The following is a 23,668-nucleotide window of genomic DNA, read 5'->3' on the forward strand; positions in this document are numbered from 1 at the left end:
ATGACAGCTAGAGTTCCTGTATATCGCATAGCGCAAGAGTTGCGCGTCTGTTTGCCACATGCCGCGGTTTCCACCTTACGACAGCGAAGCCCGCCTTCAGTAGTGCGCACAAGACACCGTTTTCAGTCCGTTCTGCTCAAGTGACGGGTGACGGTTGCGGTGGCGGCGGCAGCGGTGGCCGCTCAGCTGATAACCAGCCCACTATCCCCGCAGTCGCACTGTCCCGCAGCTGCGCCAACTCCTCCCCGCCGCTGCCACTGGCGCGGCGGCAGGACGGCGGCATGGCAGCGGCTCCTACACGCGCGGCGGGTGGCTTTCCCGCACTACTTTAGAACTCAAGATTACGGATGGATGCGCAACTCTGCTCCCCTAAGGGAGCTATATACAGGAACTCTAATGACACCCCTATTGCAGTGCCGTGAAGCGGCAATTAGCAGACCCAACAGACCAAGGGGCCAAAGGAAAGACTGAAACGGGCAAACATTTTTAAAATTTAAATCTTAGTCATAACCTAAGGCCGGGTTCAGGCTGTTGCCGCAACTGTTGCAATAACTTTAAAGAGTGACGTCATTTCTCGTCTCAGCCAACCGAACTGCGTGACACGCCGTTTTTTTTTACGTTCATAGATCCCGATATGGCTTTTACGTCGGTAGCCTGAACATGGCCTAATGAACAATCTAACGTCACACGATAAAAGCTATGTTCACGCGTTCTTCTCTGCGGGCTTATGCTCATTTTTGCATGATTCAAAGTGCAGGGTTGATGCCGGGCCATGATACTTGCATACGTTCCACCCTAGGTTCAAGAGCGTTAGCTAAGCTAGGTTTCAGGACAAAATGTCTTAATAGCGCCATCATTTCGGTGCCAAATTGTTCGCGGTGACGCAAATGATGATGAATTTCTCATTTAAATATTTTGCTTTGCTTATTTCTTATTGCGAAGACAATGATTTCTCTTCGTTGAAGTTTCAAGTGACCCATTGGAATTTCGGTGTTGCGCCGAAATAAAAATTGTCTACAGAATCCTTTAGGCCACCCGCATGGAAATTTGGCGTGCGCCGAAACCTCAAGGTAACCGCGGACGTTTTGGTTTCTACTTTCCTTCAGAAGCTGCCGTGCGAGGGAATCGAACCAGCAACCTCGGTCCCGCCAGCACAATGCAACAAAGCGAAATCAATGGGTCTGCTGGCGAGTTGAGAGCTTGGTGCGACGTTGGTCGGTGAACCTAACGCTTATCAACTCGGCCCGCGCGCCGCGCTCGCCGTTCCCGCACACGCGCGTAATGAGTTCTGTTCGGCGCTGCGACGCAGTGCGAGAAACACAGCCGGCGCTGTAACCAGCGGCTCACAGCTCGGCCAACGTGTAACTGCGCCGTTCCCTTTTCGCTCGCAATCACGCGCAAATCAGGTAGTCAACCACCCGTGTTCAAGCGGCGCGCGCGGTGAGAACTATAAGAAGCAACGTGTTCACTCAGCGCGCGGCCAGTTTTGTCTTCGTGACTCAGTCGGTTTCCTCAGGCTCCCACCATTTCCGCGCGAGAACTGCGCGGACACGCAGCGTTCGCAGCGCAGGTAAGCTTCCTCGGGAAAGAAGAAAGGCAGAGAGCAAGGGAAGCCTCGAAGTAACTCGGAGGCGAACGGCGGCAAGCGGCGAAGTTTAGAGCCCGACACGGCGGCTCGGAAGCATTTCACGGCTGCCTGCTTTAAAAGGTGCGTGCGCAACAAACACGGACCGCACCGCGCAAGCTCACGGGAAAGGCTTAAGTGCGTGAGAGAGACAACGCCGCGCTGGGGCTCATGCGTGCAATAGCGCCAGTCGCACCATTTCGATGAGAAATAACGCGTGGAAAAAAAGGAAAAGAGCGTTCTCGACGTGGCCCTTTTTCTTCTTCTTCGCCTCTCTCGCTCTCCCGTGCCCCTCGTCACAGCCTGCACGGCTTCTTGTTACCCCGCCCTCTTTCTATTTTTTCTCAGAGAGTGGTGATCCCGTTCTCACAGTCATTTCACGCATGCGAGCATGCGGGCAAGCACGGCGGCGCAGACAGAGCCGCGGAGGACAACGCGGTCGCTGCGTGCGCCGGCCAAGCCTGCTCGCCCCCGTAAGCGGCTTGCCGGCTGCAGCGCTGCGCTTTCCATCACCGCCGATGCAGGCGCTGACGAGAGTGGCGTAATAGTGCCGAATCGTGCGGTTTGAGGCGCGGGGGCGTCGAGCTACCTCCCTGGACTCGCAAGACAGAAGTGTTCCGGATAGGCGGCCATTGCGTTTTGCTCTACAGTCGCTGATCCATCTCAATTCCCCGCGGAAGTACAGCGCTTGAGAGACTAGTGCCGCCACAGTAATCTCCGAGATTGCGCATCCTTTCTCCTCCTTTTAGGCATAAAATGCTTGTAGCGAACCTACCTTACAACTTGTCTATGTTCTTGCGTAGCGCGTGCATGGGTGCGTAACGTTAAAACTGCAGCACAGAAGTAAAATAAATCGACATGGGACGGAGGGGGGGGGGGGGGGGATTTTCGGGGGATTTAATTTTTAGTGAGGGTTTCGTTTGCTCAGCCCTCACACCAACATTCGTTGATAGTTCACCCCACGTATTACTACCCATCAGTTACATCAGTTGCTACGTAACAGTAATTGAACTGATTACTCGTATGGGCACGAGCAGTTTCTAACAAATAAATGGTTCAGCTTAAAATTAGCTACCTTGCCCCCTTCCCTGCAAACTTTCGAGCTCTAATCTGGCAGACCCTCTCGCACTATGCTACTGTCAAGATTGTTCGAATTTCGCCCTATCCTACATTCCTCCTTTCAACGTCCCGCCAACTGCCCCTTTTTCTCGCTCCGAACGCTATTGCCTCACTTATTACCCACAATGATTACTTCGGTCAGCCAAAAACTGGCCTCCACAACCGCAAATTTCAGCTGCCGAGTTTGAAGTTCCCGCCCCACTCCTCAAGTTCAAGTTTATGGTTTCAGTATGAGGATCGCACTGTGCGACTAATCTGTATAACCTATATTTTGCATCCATGTCAAAGAAAGTTTGTTTGTCGCCCCTTATCCCATCTCAGCGTTTCGCCAAGTGTCTGCCATTCTTCCATGCGCGTTACGTGCATGAGCTATTCGCCGATTACTCCCTCGCGTTCATGACGCACGAGACCCGTGTATGATTTCAACCACAGGTAGTCTTTTCACGGCGCTGGCTGCTGCGTTGGTGGTTTCATCGTGTCCGCGGCAGTGTCACACTTCTCTAGGCTTGACTATGAAGGGGGCTGCACAGCAAGTACTGTTATGTGGCGGTGAAGGCAGTAAAACCAGTGAGGGAAACTATTGCATTGCTGGCTCACAATTATAATAAGAGTTTATGTTAATTTTAATGATAATATACCGTGATTTACGATAATTTATGCAGGAGGGGGCAAACGCATCAAGGCAGGCCAATGCGTAATAACGACATTAGGTTCGTACGATCGTCGGTCAATGTTAAATTCTTACGTAAACATTTCTGTGCCTATAGCTCAGCCGGGATATATCCATCCGTAAAATCAAATAGCGCTTCACAGAAATACACGGGGTCTTAAGGAAGTGTTTAATAAAATGTCCGAGGTTCTTTATACTTCGATATCAGACAGCTTGCATATACCATGCATGCACCACAGCGGTCGTGCGTCCTTCCAAACTGAGAACCACACTGCCGGAGAAGAGACCGCCATAGCCTTGGTGATTGCACACACACCCTATATACCGCACTACCAGCATACGCAGTGGCTCGAAAACTTCCATATGCAACTTCCGGTATAATATCTTCGCTGGCCACCCGGCTCCTGCTTAAGGCAATACCTCACTGCAACAAAGAACGTTATCCTCAGATGCATACCTGCCCACACCAATCATTCCGGCATTAGCACGTGAGCAGGCCCGAGCTCTAGTCTCCCGGGGGATCAATGAGGACTCCCGCTCACCGGTTGATCCCCCTATCATGTACCGCGGAGATATATTCTCTTCACCATTTCCGGACATCCTTTCCCTTCATAGACACAGCCCTCATGCTTCACTGACGCGCCAACAGGGAAACACATCCGTAGACTATAAACTCAATTCCTCCCCACATTAAGACTAGGAAGCATTATACACCCCAGCCTCCACTGCGACTTGCCTGTATTGCACCGGCTTATTAGCATTACTTCAGCACATCCTATGGCCATGACCATATTCATCCCTTAGGAATGCAAGCGCCTGCACCCTATCGTCAACCCCAACACATCACCCTGGTCATGGGAGGCCGCCTTAACTGACCCAGCAAGAAGAACTGCGGAGAACACCGCATTACCCCGCTGTGATGCGCTGCACCATTCAACACTAACGCAGGGACACTCGCGCAGTTGGCGGCCTTAGGATAAAGTTCTCTCTCTCTCCCTCTTCATTCAGGCGTGGCGAAAGTGGATGTCCAGCGAAGCCGCTGCAAAACCATTACACCTACTAATACAATTCTTTACTGGTTAGCCAGTATCTCGTGCGTCTCGCCGTCTCCGGCTTGTCGCAGAGCTCTAACGCGCTCATCACAGTTTTACATATACCACGCATTACGGGTATTACGGATACCACAGCAGCGCCACCACACTATGCTGACACAAGCGCCACCTTGGCCATAAATATATGGCCGGGCTACAGCGAAGGCGAATAGGTCACCGCACCTATAATATGTTTTGCCCTGCAGCCGCGCCGGAACCTCCAGGGCGCGTGACATCATTACCACAGAAGCCCAGGCCATGTGTACAGGCTATGCTGCCACACAGGTCTCCACGTGTGAGTGTGGCGCAGTGTCACCAATACTGAGGTAAACCGCTAAGTTGTACCCCCCCCCCCCCCCGAAATTCTGCAGCCGTCATGCTCGTACATGTGGTGGCCCAGACACGAATCAAAGCTGCACAGGAAACCATTCCCCCCTTTCCCTAGAACGCATCCGGGCGGGCGATGCTATAAGGGCTAATCTTCGCTTTACAATTTCCTCCAAGCAATGCATCTGTGCATAATAGCGAAGCTGCCTTTAAAGGGGTTCGGCGTACAGCGGGCGATGTATATATACTTCTGCATTAGCGTACAATTTCCCCATGGAGTCTCTGGAATGGCGCTGCGGTCGCCGAAAGGAGCGGACATGTCTCTCATCGGCTCCTGCTATTATGCCAATTAACGCAGCGTTAATTTGCAGTTACCGCGGTATACTCGGTTTCCAAAGTGTGCGCGAAGTTACGAGACATCGACCGATACCAGTTGTGACCAAGTGGTACGTGCCTTTCTCGATTTTCGGACACATTTCTCTCGTGCAACGTGGACTTTTCGCTAAGTCTAACGTAGGCCTACCGCGAGTAGAACCCTCGGGAGCGCCAGGACCGGCCGCTATGCCTTACCGGACAAGGAGTACTACCAAGATGGCGCCCGTAATGGACGTGGTCATGTCAACGGAGGGCAACAAAATGCCAGCGCTGAGCATCGGCAGCTTCGGCGGGCGTACGTGCATAGAAGTTCAAGGAGAAGAAATTACACCCGAGGACGCCAAGGACTGGATGGCCCCCGGTAGGCGCGTCAAGCAGATCACCACCGGTAAGGACTACGGTGAGTCCTCTGCCGCCACTCGACAGTCTCGACCAGGAGATAGGGCCAGCTTGGTAAAGCCAGCTTGCGTGTGGCTTGTGTGTGGCAAAGGGCCAGCTTGCGTAAAGCTGCCTCGGTTACGAAAGCGGCACGAATGCCGTCGACTATGCCGAAGGAGGATATCAAGATTGTCATGCGGCCACGCGGCGGCCTCAACATAGCGAGAACGGAGGTCTCAATAATTATGTCGGTCGTCATGACGGCGTCTCGAGTAACGAAGGAGGAAGCCAAGGCAGATACCATGTGTATGAACGTGGCGCAGAACATCATTGTGGTTAGCACCCCGGATAAACGGCGCGCCCGGCAGTACACTAAAATTAAAACCCTCTCAGTTGGGGGAAACACGTTCGAAGTCAGCGGCTACCGAATGGCATCGGATGGCACGGTCAAGGGGGTCATCCGCGGCATCGCGGTTGAGGACACCCCCTCGGAGATTAACGAGAACATCGTGAACCCGTACAACCCCCTTGCGGTGGAGGCGCACAGAATTGAAAACACGACGACAGTGATAGTCCTTTTCGCAGGGCAGAAGGTACCCAGCTACGTCAAGTACGGCTCCATACTTGTACGATGCGGGCTCTATCGCAAACATATTGAAGTGTGTAGGCAATGCGGCAAGGTCGGACATAGAAGTGATGCCTGCCCGAACCCCAACACTCGAGTATGCTGTGCTTGCGGCGCCGCGAACCCCCGCGCCTATCATGAAAGAGACTGCAGTGCAAACCCCAGTGCAAAGTCTGGGGGGGGGGGGGGGGCACCCGACTGGCACGAGGAAATGCAGGCATAGATACAAGATGCCGCACGTGGTCAAGAAGTGGCAATGGGAGCGCAAGATGGAGGCCTTACAATAACAACACCACCACCAACAACAACCGGACCCGGAGAGCTTCCCACCGCTGCGCAGGCCGTTGGTCGACGGTCTCCGCGGGGGGTCACAACAACGCAATAGCAGTCGCCAGAGAGGCAGGAGCGCCAGCCGCCGCCGACAACCATCGCAGTCACGTAACGCGTCGCCTGGGCTGAGGCAGTCAAAACGCCCATGGCCGCTCCGAGGCAACAACCGCCGCATACCGCCCCGACCAAACCCGACGACGAGAATGGAGCGGTGACTGCTCTGAGGGTCGAGAACGAGAAGTTGAAACAGAGAATAGCCGAACAAGACGCGGCCATCAGAGACATCAACGAGAAGCTCACGACGATGCTAACAACGCAGCAACAGCTGCCGCAACCACAGCTGTCGCAACAACAGATGCCGCAACCGCTGCCGCAACAACTGCCACAGCCCGCACGAGAGAGGAAACAAGAGGAGATGACCGAGGATGAATCAGAGCCCGAGACGGCTCCCCGCGCCCCCAGAACGACGGAGCCAGCTCCCAAGAGACGGGCCATTGAGGGAGCCAATGACGGTAAGCTGACCGCGCGAATGGGCAAACAAGACAACCGACTCGACCGGTTGTAGGTATCCGCCAAAGTCACGAACGACCGCCTTACCGCACTCGAGCAAATGGTCCAGCAGATGACAACGACCATGCAGAGCATCGGGACCATGATTGCGCAGATTCAAACGCAACTACAGGCGCAACTACAAACACAGATACAAAGCATGGAGGCCCAGATCCTTACCAAAGTGCAGCAGTCATGGACAGGACAACCCGTACAGCAGCTACGCCACTGCCAATGAGAGACCTCTCGGTCTGGCACTGGAACTGCAACGACTTCCCAAACAAGAGAGCGGTATTACAGCAACACTTACAGCAACTCACCCGGAAGCCAGACGTCATATTGCTTCAAGAAACACACAGCGAAGAGACACTGAAACTCCCGGGCTATCGCACGCACGCCAGCCTGCCGAGTGCACGAATAACGTCCAAAGGCAAGAGCTTCAGGGGAGCCTGCATCTTCGTCCGCAAGGGGATCACGTTCATAGAGCATGCCCTGATCGGCAACAGCGCCATCTAACACTGCACAGTGGAAGTAATCACAGGCAAGAAGAGGAAAGAAAGCACATTCATGCTGAACGTGTACAGCAATCCAGCACACGGGCAGCAAAAGTTTCGGGCACTCCTCCACAAGGCAGGCAGGACCGCCGGGAACAGCACGCTCATCGTATGCGGGGACTTCAACACCCCGAACCAAGAATGGGGCTACCACAGAACTACAGTGAAAGGGAGAGAGCTGATGCAAGACGCCACGGACGTGGGGCTGCACCTTACCATGGATCCAACCTTCCCCACCAGGATCGGCACATCGGTTACGCGGGACACCACCCCGGACCTCACCTTCATCAAGACCAGCGCGCACTCGCGCGGCGCTATATGGCGGAATACGGGAAATGACCTTGGTTGCGACCACTACATCGTGGAAGTAGCGGTACCAGTCTCGGGCCACGGCAGCACCGGCACACGAACGCACCGCATCACGGTCTGGGACGCGTTTCGGCGAGCCCTCCCAGACGAGCAACCCGATATTACAGACATCGAGGAATGGACGGACACCATCGTGAAAACGACAGCGGGCACAACCAGGGAGCTCGAGACGGAAGAAGGAATAGATAAGATAGACAACCGTCTGGCTCACCTACTGGAGACCAAACAGTTCATAAAGGCGCGGCGGTAGAAGCAGCGCAGCAACAGACGTCTGCGGAAGAAGATCGCCGAGCTCAACAAACAGATAGAGGCCCATTGCAGAGTGCTCTGCACAGTACAGTGGAACGAGGTCTGCAACGAAGCCGACGGACAAGTGCACAAGGGCAAGACGTGGAACATGCTGCGGCACCTCCTCAATGAGACTAGTACCAAGGGTTCCCAACACAACAACCTTGCCAAGACCCTCCACAGGGCCGTCTGCGACCTCGGGGAAGACGAAGTGTGGAAACGACTGGACGCCAAGTACCCACCGACCATCCCTACAGAGGCACACCCGGGCTACCGCAGCAACGACAACGCGACACTAGATAGAGACATTGAAACATGGGAAGTACGAGCGGCCCTGCAGAACCTTGATAAACAGCGAACGGGCGAAGCTGCGGGGGAAGGGGGCGCTAGCCTTCCTAGACCCGTGGACGGAGCTCGTGCCTCCAGCAATGCTCGGGACGACGCCCAGGCCGCGTCACGATGACAGCACCACTCCCCCATAGGGAGGGAGCCTAACCGAACTGCACGCGATTCAATAAAGTTGTTCTCTCTCTCTCATGGAGTTTCTGCAGGTTTTTTTTTGCTGAGGTTATTGCAAAACAACGCATTAATCTACATGTTATAAAGGAGTGCATCTCTGTCGCCCCAATTCCAAAGAGTATGCATCCGATCCACCACAAGGCAGACGCGGGCTAAGCGTTAAAACTCTTCGAACTGCATACAGAAGAAGAGCTGATGTTAGGTACGCAGGCACAGCAGTATATAGCAGTCGATCAGCCCACGTCATCAGCGTAGTTAATAACCAGGGACTTGCGTTACGTAGAAACCAACAACGCCACAGCTGGCGCAACACTTGTTCCGCAAAATCTCGACGCGACTCCAGAAACGCCGCGGATGCGTCGTGTATTCACGCGCCGCCGCTGCGCCCCAGCTGTCGTCAAGTGCTACCGCGCATGCGCTCCGTTCCGTGAAAGAGCCCGCGAGCTGGCGGCGGCGCGCCCGTTCTTAACAGCCCGGGGAAAGTACTCATGGCTGAGGAAGAAGCCGCGTACCGAGAGGAGCGCCGTGCTGCTAATCTAGAAAGGCAGCTTCAGCGGCGATTTGCCCCAGTATGTGCAGCCGCGGGCAATGATGGTGATGTGTCCGTCACTGTTCACGTAAAAAAAATCCTGCTTCTCCGCTACTGTTCAAGCTTCGCGCGACTTAGTGCAAGCTTCCACAGTTTTTTAACAGCGAAGCTGTTCGGCAAATCGTTTGTGTATGGTGCCCGCAGTTAAACATACCAAGAAAAGACGGAGCGCTCGTGCACGCGTGCCTCGAGCGCACGTTCGTCAAGCTAACCATACCCACTTATGGAGATTGGCCAACATTGACCACAAAAAAACTCCAGCGTTCGCCGTATCATGGCAACACTTGCTCGGAACGAGAAAGACATGTGATGGCGTACTCCCCTCGCTCGTTCGTCCTCGTGTCGTCGAGTGCATTCGCTCTGTACCGTAGGAGAGCCGCGACTTATATGTCGAAGCCGCTGTAGCTGATCATTGACTGCACATGGTCCGGCCGCGGATAGTTCGCACGGCCGAGGAAGAGGACGCGCCGCGAGAGGCTCGGCGTGCAAAGCATCGACGATAATTCGCGCTTGCTGAAAACGTCGACCAAAGCGCCGAGCTCACTCTGGCCATGCTCAACATGACGTCATTGAAATGCCATGCCGCTGACGTCAACCCCGACAACACAATGATACTTAAATTCAATTTTGTGTCCATCAATGATCCCCTACAACAGTTTCGCCATTGAAGCCTTGGTGTCAGTGCAAGCTTCCCTGCATTGGGAGTAAGTGTGACTTTATGATTACTTTATAAGGCTTGAAAGGACTTGAGCTTAATCCTAGCGGAGAAGCATGAGGCTGCCCGTTTCCTCGCGTATAGAAGCTCATCTATTGACAGCAGACGAGAATTCTGTAACGTTTTAACGCTTACCAATTCACCGTCAACTAAATAATTGCGACAAGTGAAACTCTTCAAAACTATTATATTGCCTTAGTGGCCGATATTCATTATTTTTTCTTTAAAAAGTTTCGATGTAACGATAGTTAGGCCTACATCCGTTTGCTCGCACCATACTCCTGCACTAGAGGTCCAGGCATTGACAGCAGACGGGAATTCTGTAGAGTTGACATCTTCGCTGTTGACGAAGTTATCAGGAAAAGAACGTGAAACTAGGAGTTGAGTATTTCTAGCGGCCAATTGGTATGTGAATTGTATCTCAGAAAGTTCTTATAAAACAATATTTACAGCCATCTTCTGCTGAGCATTCGCGATAGAAAAACTATGGTTTTACGCGCCGAGCTGCACCTGGTCTGATACGCGCCCCAGTATATGGCTAAGAATTAATGATACCACTTGGGGTTGTTTAACGTGCCTAGTGGTGTCACCAACCACTGAGGCGAATTCAGTAGCAGCGTGGATACTACGAAATTCCCAAACAGATTTAGCCACGGGGAAGGCAATGAGTCGTATCGAGATGGCATGTACAACTTTTTTAAACTGTGTGCGTTACTATGAAGTCAGTGAGAAGGCGAAATAGAAAATCACAGACCACCACCCCAAAGTTGCATGACCTGCAACGACCGCTGCTTATGCATGACAATGCGATTACGCCGATTCTCCAAGGACAATATTTCATCAGGTGCATTCTAACGTTGTCGCTTTAAAACGAGAAAAAAATTTACTGCAGGTGCATTTCATGTGTCCCTATATGAGTATCGGGACGGATGCGTCTCCAGATGTTGGGCAGTTCTGGCTAATATCCCCTTTGCTGATATGTGCCACGTTCGGAAGGAGTGGGGTTCGGGCAGCAACGATTTTACGGCGAAGCTTTGTATGGCCAGGATTCTGTGCCGTTTTCCTGTGTGCGCGAAAATGCCTTGCGGCAAAGCCAACTTTATCGCGAACACTCACAAGAAAACGGCTGTAAATCTCGTTTTCTCAAACTTTCACCCCAAAAATATTTTGAGAATTAACCGCTAAAATGACTCTATGATTACTCCGAGTTTTATTTACTTTTCGTTATTAGTTGGTTCGTAGTGAAGTTGTAAACGTTACAGATTTCCCGCATGGTGTCAATAGATGGGCGCCTGTGCTTAGGAGTGAGTACTGTTGCAGAAAACAGCTGCAACGTTTTTTTATCCTAACTTTCAGAACAAGCATTACGTGGCGATTGGGCGCTAAGACTACTATATCATGCACCGAGTTTTATTTACTTGTCGTGATTGGTTAGCGGACAGTGAAATCGTAAACCTTAGAGAATTCTAGTCTCCTGTCAATACACGGGGATCTATACTGGAGGGAAAGAAATGGACAGCCCCGTGTTTGTCTGCTAGGATCAAACTCCGGTCCTTCCAATTTTCATTGAGTAATCACAGAGCCATAATCACTAGTTACCGAATGATGAGACGAATAAATGCACCTACATTCCCCACCATATATGTGTGATGTGTAATTTATACAGCTTCGCTGGTCATCCACAGGTTCACAGAGGCGAATGGCTCATAATTATTTTGTATTTTCGTTTTCTTTTTCTGTTCCTGTTTTTGCATGCGACATTTGAAAGGAGACTAAAAGAAAGAAAATGCAAAGAGTTAGCAAAGTAAGTGAAGTATGGCGATATGGAAATCGCAGATAGTAAAGAAAACAAGAAGAGTGGTCTAGTCCGAGGGCAGGTACATACGAAAGCCTGCAGTCCAGTTTCGCGTGGAAATCTTAGTAGAGAATTCTAGCCCGTATCATTGAGGCGATAAACATCTTTTTCTGCGTTTCAAATTTGCTGTTTTCAAGTCTGGCGAAGCCTGCAAGCATTGTGTTTTGTATACAGTAGTTAGCAACACAGAAGATGCGATAAAACTTGACAAATCATTAACTTCTATTCAGGCATGGTGAAAAAACTGGGGTATGAAACTAAACAAAACCAAAACGTTCAGCACCAGTTGCACCAATAATAAAACTCCTTTAAATTTCCAATATAAGATTGAGCATATTGAAGTGGTCATGGTTTGCCAGGTAAAATATTTAGGTGTCACTTTTTCGAGTACCTTATCATGGGAAAGCCATATTGACAACATATGTAGTAAAGCACTAGGTAAGCTAAACTTCTTAAGAAGACGCCCACGCCTGGCACCCCTAATGGTTAAACTTAACGCCTATAAATATCTGATTATGCAAACTCTACAGTATGCCGACATAATATGGAACTCCAACCAAAATTATTTAGTAAACGCAGTTGAACGCGTACAGAACTTGGCTTTGCCTTTTATCTTCTCCAACTACTCCCGGTGTACCAGTGTTTCTGAACTGCGAAAACGGGCAGATCTCCGAACTCTTTTAAACTGCAGAATGATATCCAGATTAAAGCTCCTGTGTCTTCTGTTCCACGACCTTTATAAAATACCCCAAACTAACTACCTCCAAGCTCCCTTGAGGCATTCTTCATGCACAAATCATAATAAGACTATCAGGCAACCTAATAGCAATATAAACACACATAAGTACTCTGTATTTACATCAGCAATCGCACCGTGGAACAAACTAGCGGCGGACGTCGTGAGCAGCCCATTATATTGAGTGTTTTGTAAGAGCCATTAATGACCTAGAATTTTAACGCGTGATAAAGAGCAGAAACTGCATATTTAGTGTTTATATAATTTCTTTTTGGGGGCAAAACGTTGACACTGTATAGCATGCTTCTGTCCATGTGTATTCTCAATTTTTCTTTTCTCTTGCCGTTTAAATACCTATGTTATCCCTAAATGAAAACTTGAATTCATTGTAACCACTCCTGCATGGGTCCTGAACGGCCTGCAGTATGTTGAAATAAATAAATAAATAAATAAATAAATAAATAAATAAATAAATAAATAAATAAATAAATAAATAAATAAATAAATAAATAAATAAATAAATAAATAAATAAATAAATAAATAAATAAATAAATAAATAAATAAATAAAAATAAGGAGGCATAATTTTTCCCTCCCTTTCTTTTCGGCCTAAAAACAGGCCATCGAACTTTAATACTAAACTAAATGATACTTCGATAGCAGCAAAGATAAAAAATGGCTTCTGAACATTCTGATGACATCCGTTTTGAAGTCGCGGGGTCTGACTTCAAGGCCCTCAATGAATATTTAGAGAATCTCCGGAATGGCGATTTGCAGTCATCAGCGCATGCGCCGGGATACTGGCGACAGGAACACACAGAGAAAAACTACCCTTGACACTAATCCATTGCACAGCTGCCCATGTAAAAAAGGAGAGGGAAAGGAAAAACACCTCAGCCCAAAAGTGAGCGAAATCTCGGCGAGAAATTTCGCCAGCTTTCCTCCCGATATTCCAGCCCTCGGGAACGCTGCACGTGGTTTGAAAGATAGGTGTTGTATGGTATCTGTAACATGTGCGCTGTATTTTGTTAAATACGATAATTTTCCCGGGGCTACCGAAAATTTTAGTCTATCTGTCTGCTTGCCTCTCTGCCCAACGATACAGCCACCCGGCCAGAATATAAAAGAATTCTGAACAAACTTTATATAAGCGAACCTTCCCAAACAACTAAATCGCTTAACATATTTCATACTTGTCAACACTGTTGACCAAAAAGAAAACATTAGGCATATCTGAGGTAAAGTATCAATACATAACTGGTACTAGGCAGTGTTATTTTAATTGAATGTAGTAGTGTTCACGATATTTGCAATATCAAAAAAAATATGCGAAGAAAAGGATATTATGACTCAAAAATACAAAAAAAAAAAGCTCGCACCCGAGCCTAGACCTCGTGGCGCCATTTTAAGTTCATCAGTAACAAAGTTTCCGAAAGATGGCACGCAAGCAGTGGAACGCGCTGAAATTGGATAGACTTGAGCACACCTCCATCGTGGGAGGAGCGAGACGGGAGGGGAAGGGCGTGAGATGTGAGCGGGGGTAAGGAGAGAGGAATTTACGTGGCAGGGGCGGCAGACGACTATCGTCTTTCGACGACATTTGCAAAGAAGTGAGCAGATAGGCGGCCATTTTTTTTGCCAGCAAAAACAAATGCAGATTTTGTTCCTTGACAGGCGCTTTCTATCTTAAATACTTGCTTCTATTCTTTACGGGAATTTGAAGCAGCGTTGAGAAGCGAAATACACAGCATTTTCGCCTTGCTCACGCCTTTCATGCTTGTGCACTTACTTATGTACTTATTTGTGTACTGATGTACGTAGGAAAACTTGCATGCGGTTCTACACTAATTCAGAAACATCTAATACCCGTGCCACACGTACACAAAAAATGACATTAAGTGGGTAATGCTCTAAGTTTTAATGCCATTAATTCGCTGCAACACGCAAAAATTTTAATGTCATTCGCTCTAATGTCATTTCTGGTGTAAGGAGCTTCGCATTACTCATTCGCCTTCACGAACGCCTTAAATCTCCCTACTCTCGAACGGTATGAGCACCAAATGAAAGCAACGAAACTCTCAGCACCAGAGTGTTTACGCGGAAACGTAGCTGAACTTTGAAATAAGGCGATTTTTTGTACACTCTTGGTGGCGAAGTTCTGAAGAAGATGAAGTTCAGTGAAAAAGCGGCAAAAGGCAAAAAACATCGCATCACTGGCCGTTTTGAATTTTTCGGGTTTGGCTATCGCTGGCAGGCGACGGCAGCTGCTGAAGCAACTTTTAGAAACGGCTAACAACATTGTTTATAAAACACTATTTCTCATAATGTTTTCCTTCGCAAAAAAAAAAAACATTTTTAACCATTGTAAGACGTTTTTTCTCTACGTTAGATACTTCTAAAATATGAATGGATTTCTCTTTTTGGTCAATATCACCATCATGCCTAACACATTTAACGCCTTTGCGTTTTCGCGTGTAGCACGGCCCACCCAAATAATGTCATTTGGTATCCTAAGGCCTTAAATACTTAATGTCATTTTTTGTGTACGTGTGGCACGGGCATAAGGAAATTTCTGGTGGCTCTTGCACTGAACGGAGAGACCCACCAGCAGTAGGAATTTGTGCGAAAAATTCTTAAAGGAAGGTGAAGCGGTTTTAGAATTAAAAGAAAAGTTGACTAGCAGCAAGTACACATTGAATAGTTCCCGTGTACCAAATATTTTCGCAATACATGCAATAGAAGCGGCGCAATGCGCGAACAAAAGTGGTTGCCCCGCCCCCATCTCGCGGCGGGATGCCGGAAGACCGAAGAGCGCGGGCGAAAACCGGCTGAAAAACGTCATACCTGGACTTCCGGCCGGATCGGCCGCCTCTGCCATGCTCTGTTCGCCGTGTTTCCTTGCGAAGGATAATTGTTGTTGTTGCGGTTGATAGCACTTATTTGTACAATTTTTGTGTTCAAAAAGTATGCACGAACGCCAAATGACCCTACTGAAACGTTCCGTATATATGGAATTATGGGAATACGGAGCTCATACGGAGTATGATGCCACCAAGCGCATCTAAAGTAGATATTAGTTTAATAAATAGGAGAATCAAATTCGTTCACACAATAAGAATGTTTGGCACAGTTTTTGTGTTTTTATATTCAATAATAAGCAAAATTACGCTCCGTATGTTTTCCGTATACTCCGTAAATACGGAAGTCATACGGACAATGATTCGGCGGTTCTAGTAAACTTACAGACATAAAATCGGTGTCACATTTTTCGATAAGTATGCATGTTTTATTTTCATTTATTTACAAAAAATATTCCTTGTTTTGTGGCAGCGTTGCGTCATTCTAGAAAAGTACTCCGTATTCCATATTTCCGTATATACGGAACCTTTCAGGAGGGGAGGCATACGTTAACATGCCGTATTCCTAAGCAGGATTATGCCACTCCTGCCACGCCGGGATGTTTGATAACATACGGAAGCGACAACCGAGATGGCTGTGCTTGATGACAGAGAATATACTACACTACGTTAGATGCTTTGTAAAACGCTCCAATGCGTTTTTTTAATTTTTTTTTCTTTCTTTCTTTTTTTTTTTTTTGATGCGACAGACGTGAATGTACACATTAGATGCTAGATTTAGGAAGGATGGGGAATACTGCTGTACTTTGGCCGGGGGTGTTTCGTTCCGTTCCAGAAACAAAGTCACATTTGTTCAGGAAATTCCTGTTTCGTTAAACGCGTCGGTTTTCTTTCCCTATGGGCTTAAAACAGTGTTCAAAAACCCAATTTTTGACGAAACTAAAACAAGGGGCCAATCCTGATAGAAGTTCTCTCCCGGCTAAGCGGTAAAATGTATTTCCTACAAAGTAATAGAACCAAGACCACCACATTACTTATTTTGCAAGTGTACATGCCACGATAAGGTAATATTTGTCTATAATGAAAAAAAACACCACTCCGAACCACCACCGCGCCATTATTTGTGTTGACTGCGGGGGCCTAATTATTTGCCCAAGATTCCGTGTGCCTGCATATTACAACCTGGCAAGCACTTGTTGCCGCTGAACCTCAACTGTGCTCCAGGGATAGTCGTTGATATATATAACGATGATACTAAAAAATTAGGAGCGAAGAGTAAATATACGGCCTTTGTCCGACTAGCGCGGTAAATGCTTAAATCTAGAAATGCTGAAACAGGCCAACGATTCATTATCACAAACGTTTGGTGATTGTTACCTAAAGTAACGTAACAACAACGTAACTGCCTTGTCCGACTTGTGTGTTAATTATAACAAGGTGGCCGTAATATTGCAGCAGAATGCGCAACGCACACGCGAAAATCAAGCCCTACTAGAGGCGATAATGCTGCGGAGGCATCAGTATGCTACAGTGTTTTCAGAATAAATTCATGTCAAGCAGTTAGACGCCACTAATCGAATACAGCTAGCGATCGCGGAGGCGCCTTAGCGCCGCTGCCCAAATGGCGCGCGCGCGCGCGTGTGGGTACGTGTGTGTATGGGGATGAGTAAGGGGGGTGGAGTGGGCGACATCGAACAAAGAAAATTTGAAAGCAGAGTCCGCTTGTTGCTTTATGCCTGTTCCAGCAGCATATGCCTCGCATATACGTTTACAGCGCATGAACGCTATTTTTTCGAGCAGTGCATGTACGTGCTTTGCGCTGGTAGATTGTTTATAAAACGCCGCTTAATATTCGGCATAAATGGTTTCTTATATAGTAACAAACAGTTCAAGCAGTACCTAATGTCAACATAGCGAGTAGAAAACCCCTATGCTGGTTTCCTAATTCATGAACATTTTTACGGAACCCTCTAGCCGACGCCACAGTCACTGTTTGGGCTTCTCGGTCGTGTAAAGCAAATATAAGCTCCGAGATAATTGAACCAACAGCACTTAAAGTTACAAAATAAACTTGCAGTTTCGTGCGAACATTAAACTGCTAGCTAAATTGGCGAAAAGGCAAGCGCCGCTGCCGTGCTATCGTTCCCAATGCTTCCGATAACCCACGCGGCCGTAGGGTGTCCTCCTTTGACGTCATGACGGGCGCAACCAATCAGGGGCGTCAAAAGACGAAAAGCGCGCGTCTTTCAAACGGGACCGCGCATTTTGCAAGATAAATGCCGGTTGGACTCATCTACGATAAAATTCAGTGTGATATTCGGAATCAGCGCTCAAGAAACTATATAAACGTGCCTCTAACTCAATTTTTTTTGGAAAGCGCTTCAGCTTCCCTTTAATGCATGGTGGTGCTGGGACATTTGCTGGTTCACTGCGTGCAGCGCAGCCGTGTCATCTGCACAAGTTGTTCCTCCTTCTATTCAGCTGAGATCGGACATTAAATCGTTTAATAGAAGCAGCTTTGTTACGCCTAGAGTAACGCCACTTTAAACATCCAAAGCCCGCTTGTTTAATGTTTCGGTGAGCTCACATTTTGGAATAGAGTTACCGGATGACGGGAGGCCAAAAACGTTTCTACCTCAGTTTTTTTTTTTGCTTCTTTCCTGGTAATTATATCGTCTGTCATTAATGCTGGCAAAGAAAAGCCGCGTTACCGTCATTTTCAGGGTGCGGGGGAACCCCGCCAAGGTAAGCGTAAACAACGACAGTAAACAGGAACGACAACAAGCACGAACGGAAAAGTGAGCAACATAATAGAGCTCAAACCGGGAACATAGTGCGGACATAAGGGGTTAAGACGGCAGAGTTTAAGTGGCGCTCGTTTATTTGGGCGCTCGTTTAAGTCCAACCTGCAGTTTTTGCTTAATACGTACGTATTTGCACTTTTTGTTAGCTCGCGTTGCCCGTTATTTTCGGGTTTTTCATCAGCATTATCGCAACCCTTTCTGCACTGATCCGCACACGAAACTCACGCCGGGAACAATGTGGCCTCCTTTACGAAAAAAAAAATTTAGGAAAAGCATGCAGGCGTGCCACTCCAAGCGTTTCGGAGATAAACAGGCTGAATGGTAGCGATTACAAGTGCCATATTCTTCTTGCTTGGCTTTCCTCGCTGTCTCCGTGTGTGAAGGCCTCTAAGTAATTATGCATGGAGTCGGGGCAGAGTTAATTTTCGCGTGTGTGGCCTCTGAAGCAAAAAATAAGGGCACCGAGGGAGAACGGAAGACGGACTTGGGTATAGAGCACTGCGGCTCGCTATCTATCACCCCTTAAATATGTCCGCGACGCGTGCAGCGCTGGTACCTGTCTGCCCGCCATTATCCCCGGTAATAAAGGGGTAGCGGGAAAGCCGCCCCGTGGCCCAAGATAGGTAGCAGAAAAACAAAAGGCTACTGACGCGGCTGTGCGCGTCGCAGCATTTATAGGCTGCGTATATTTTGCGCGCGTTCAATTTTGTAGCACCGTTCTCGGATGTATGTTTTTGTAAGCGTTGGACAGAATACGTTCACCGAACCGATTACGCGCCGTACGGGGAGCGGCCTCAACGGGAGAAAAAATACTGTTAAAAATTGTGCAGAAATTTTGAGAAATCCCTGCTGATGCGCGTAAGCATTTTTACTCCGCTTCTCCGTTTCACTAACCTTTCATTTCTTTATGGGCCCCCCGTATATTAGTTATTATTTTTCATGGGGTAATAGCGTGAGGGCGCTGGATTACGCAGAGGTGTTCGCATTTCTTTACTTCATTTTGAATTTTGTGTTACATACAGGTATATGGATATGAGTTGGCGAGTTGGGCGACTTTTTTCTCGTTTTTAGTTCGCGTTGCGCTGTATGGGGCTGGTATCGGTCGCCAATCATGTACTTAAATGCGTAAGCATTGTTTGCCGAGTACTCCATACTACGGGCAGTATAACCCCTCGTACCGGCACAAAAATGCATAATTCAGGGAGGCATTTAATCTTTATAAAGGTGGAAATATCGGTTATGCGTAAAAGGAAAAGGACGAGCAAAAAAAAAAAAAAAACGAAAAGCCACCCACTGCAGCCCAACTTGAAGTAAATAAAATGAAAAGTAGCCCGATTTGGCTACTTATCGTTAAATATGGCTATAAAAAATAAAAATGTAGAAGATTGCCGTGAGCGTGCTTGAGAATTAGTAGGTAATTCTGCAAATTGTTGTACATATTTTTGTTTTTCTTTGTTTTTCGGATTGCTTTTGTAAACGCGTGAGGGGGTGGATTATATCAGGCGTTAGTTCATGTTTAGTTCTAATTTCTTGTAATTTACCTATTTATTCATATTTCTTTGTTTTTCTGCGACAAATATTCTACATCTCGTGTATGATAACAATGAAATGCCTCAACTTCGCTGATTGTGCATTGCAGTGCAGATACAAGACGTTGCACGGTCGCTGCCTTTTGACAAATTGTTTGTTTATGTTTGTTTTTCGGGTTTTTCGAACTGTTGCGTTAATCGCGTCAGGGCGGTGTATTGATCTGATTGACCTTTGTAATTTCGGCAGCCCGTTTTTAGCTTTCGAAATCTTTTTTTCGAAAATCGAATCTAGTGTGTGCTTGCAAGTGATATGTATCCAGGAAGTTTGCCGGCAGATAAATTGCAATTTCGTTGTCCACTTCGTTAGAAGCGCAAGGCGAACCCTACACATGCGATACCGTGCTGTAGCAATAAATAAATTCAAATTGTTGACTGTTACTGTATTATTTGTGTATGGGCTGGTTTGATGAAGCATTGCATTTGTTTCCAGAAAAAACCCTAAAACGTCACTGGAACAGTTGTGCACTCGTTTTATGTCAGTTGTCATTTTATAGCCATGTTATGAGCTGGCTCATGTACTCTACTTCAAAAAATTAGCTGACAAGCATCTAGCCTGGGGTAATCCAGGCGCTCAGTTAATCCAACTGTTGTGTGCTTAGGAAAATTGGGGAGGGAGTGGGGGTGGATGAGGCATGTACGCAACTGGTGAATCGGCAAATATAAGTGCCGGCTGATGTTACAATTTATTGAATTATTGGTTGGTGGAAATGATTTGGTTGGATTAGAAAATCGACAAAAATAGCTGATTCGATTAGTATTTTATGAAGAACTTGCACAATAACCCTGATAGATATGTTTCATGAGCGACCAGAAATTCAACGACAGATGACGTCATTATTGATTGAAATTATTGGATGGTGGTGATCATAATAGAATGATTCATATTATATTTTACTTTATTGCAATATTTTTTATTAGCTATGTAAACAAGCCTTGTCAGCCCCCCCCCCCCCCCCCCCCCCCCACCCCCCCCTCCCTTCCTCCCTCCCATCATCCTTCCTCGTCGGTTCGAGGGTACGCATGTACACTTCGGTATCCCACTGGCTCGTACATCAACTTGATGTATGCGAACGCCATACATTACTAATGCAGTAACCCCGGGTTTGCCAGCCGATGCCTTACAAGGTTAAGAGGGCTGAACGAACTTATTTAGATTGGGTAGCTGGCATGCCTCGTGTAGGGAAAAAAGAAGGCAAGATGGAGAGGGAGGCTGTTTGTGGAGGAGGAAGGGTCTCACAACGCTCGTCCGCCCCGCACATGGACCGCTTTTTTAAGTCAACTGCATGGCCGCGGAACTGTGGGTCCATTTTTAAAGGGTCTCTAAGGTAGGGTTCACGTGGCGAATAGGGTGATTTATTGTTGCAAGGGGGAGACGAGAGGATATAAACACCTTTGGCATTTATTGTCGTGTCCACTGCGCCAAGTTAAGCCGCATTGGCATTGCGCACGCCCTCCTCCTTGTGCGTAATACGCGCGAGACATTTAGCTGCACAGGCAACGCCCATGCGAGAAAGTATGCGTTTAAATGCGAGTCGCAATTCTTCAATTAGTCGCCGAGCCCACCTACGCACGCACGCTCGCACGCACGCATGCACACAAATACACAAGTATCATGACCAGGCAACAACGCAAGCTTCCTCAGTTTCATACCTTGCATTGACTACTCCCATCAAACAGCACTATCCAGTCTTCCTGCATTATCCGGTGCTCGCCTGTTTTCGGGATTTACGCTACCATCCCTCATATACCATAAATCTACATGGTTATGTTGAGCAGGTAGCATTCCACCGAACATCTTTTCCTACACCGCTCACTTGACATAGTGAGCGAATTGGCCTGTGCTGCACCCGCCGTGGTGGCGCAGTGGCTCCGGCGTACCGATGCAATGCTGAGCACAAGGTTGCGACTTGGATTCTCGTCCGGGGCGGCCGTACTTCGGTGGGGGAAAAACGCGAAAACACTCGTCTGTTAAGATTTGGAAGTCACGCCCACACACGTCGGAAAATAGGCTGGGAGGCCTTACGCATTGACATTTGAAAGGAAAAACAACAACAGAAAAATACCGGAAAGCTATAAAGGAGAAACAAGAAGGTGAACAATGGGGGACACAGCAAAATAGGCTCCTTATTAGATGCCGTGAAAAGAAGCGCCGCCGCCGTCTTCTTTCCTCGTAATTTCCCCACCCATCTACCGGAATGCTATCCTGCAGCCGATGGAAACCCCAGCGTTCATGTAGCATGAATATCAACCGAATACCTTCTCCCTGCCCCTCTACATGAACAAAAAAAAAGATGGGTCGGTGGGAAGACGGGCCAGAAATAACAGAAACTATCTGCACTGGTTGGCGGGAATTCCCCTGACTTTTCAAATAGCGCATCACAGACAGTAGGCGCGTCATGAGCCAAACGAAACATTTAAAAGTGAGTTCCGGCGAACGACTAGCCTCTCAAAAGAGTACGGGGCTAGAGACAAAGCACCCCCGGAGCTCCCGAAGGACTCCCTTTTTCTCGCCGGCGGAAACGAACCGCACTGTTGTAAATACTCACGCCGCAGATGGCCGCGCAGCTATATTATGCGCCACTGCAGCCGAGCCGGCGGCTGCGGCCAGGGAACAGTAGCAAATGCAGGGACGCGCACAAAAGGCTCAGAAGGACGTTTCAAAGACAATCGGTCTGCGGAGCTGTCGAAACTATCTTCTCGCGAACAACAGAACGGTTTCCTTTTTGCCTTCCACTCCCGTTTCGCTGGTCGTTGTGCGGAGGCGCGAGACGTTCTTTTCTGAGCGCGCGTGTGATCATCAGCCTGTGTGTCGCTTCTGTGACTGCTCAAGCGCCTCTCGAGTTGAGAGATGGATTGCTCCTTTTGCAGTGGCTAAATGAATGGGCACCTCTTGGCTGCATCCCCGGTTTTCCTCTCCTGCCCATCATGCTTTGCTTTGCTTCGCTTTCCTTCTCTTCGTTGTCGAATCACTTTCACAACACACTAGCGGTGGCGGCGGCCGATTGTGGGAGCTCGCTCTCCCGCTGCTCACTTTCACCGCATCTTTTGTGTGGGGCCCGTTTACGAGGTGTAAATGAAGCGAGTTACAAAAGGCTCGTACGGCGGCCGGCCGCGCGGCGTGCCCCTCCCACCACCGTGCGGCGTAGTCCAGGCATCAACTACACGTGTACGCACTCTCGATAGGTGAAATGTGCGGGGGTCACTTTTGTCGCTCTTTTACATTAACCTGCCTTAGAGCCAATGATTCTTGAAAAATTTAAGGAACAGCAGAAGCAACGCGCTCTTCGTGTGCAGGCGGGACAAACCGGAGTCAAGAGCAATCTTGAGGTCTGCACATGACTGTTTTGTAGCTTGTTTCTCCTCTGTAACATTAATAGACTCAGGTGGCCCCGACTCGCCTGTAGGTTGCATAATTTTCTTCTGAAAGAAGAGCCCTTCTTTTCGGGAGGCTGTTCGCTCTTCTGCGGACTTCGCTTGAACCAATAGGTATCAGAGGAGCAAGGGATGCCGCGAATCTCCTTGACACGGCTATCATGAGCCGTTTGATTCCAGGAGAGTCTTTTTGCGCGTCGCTACTCAGCGTGGCGTAAATCTATAGAATAAAGTGAAATAAAAAAAAAATCCCATCATGTTAGGTTTAGGTAAGGTTAGCTAAGGTTGGGTTAGGTGACGTTAGGTTAGGTTACGTAAGATTGGAACATCCT

At 48.3% G+C, this 23,668-nt stretch overlaps 1 pseudogene; it reads left to right on the plus strand.

Annotated features, from left to right (window-relative positions):
- The first annotated feature begins 5,422 nt into the window (after positions 1-5,422).
- LOC144155623 (uncharacterized) lies at positions 5,423-7,326 on the plus strand (annotated as a pseudogene).
- The last annotated feature ends 16,342 nt before the right edge of the window (positions 7,327-23,668 follow it).

The sequence above is a fragment of the Haemaphysalis longicornis genome, unplaced genomic scaffold (assembly GCF_048455015.1).
Source record: "Haemaphysalis longicornis isolate Haplotype H1 unplaced genomic scaffold, Haemaphysalis longicornis Haplotype H1 scaffold_1, whole genome shotgun sequence".
NCBI lineage: Eukaryota > Metazoa > Arthropoda > Arachnida > Ixodida > Ixodidae > Haemaphysalis > Haemaphysalis longicornis.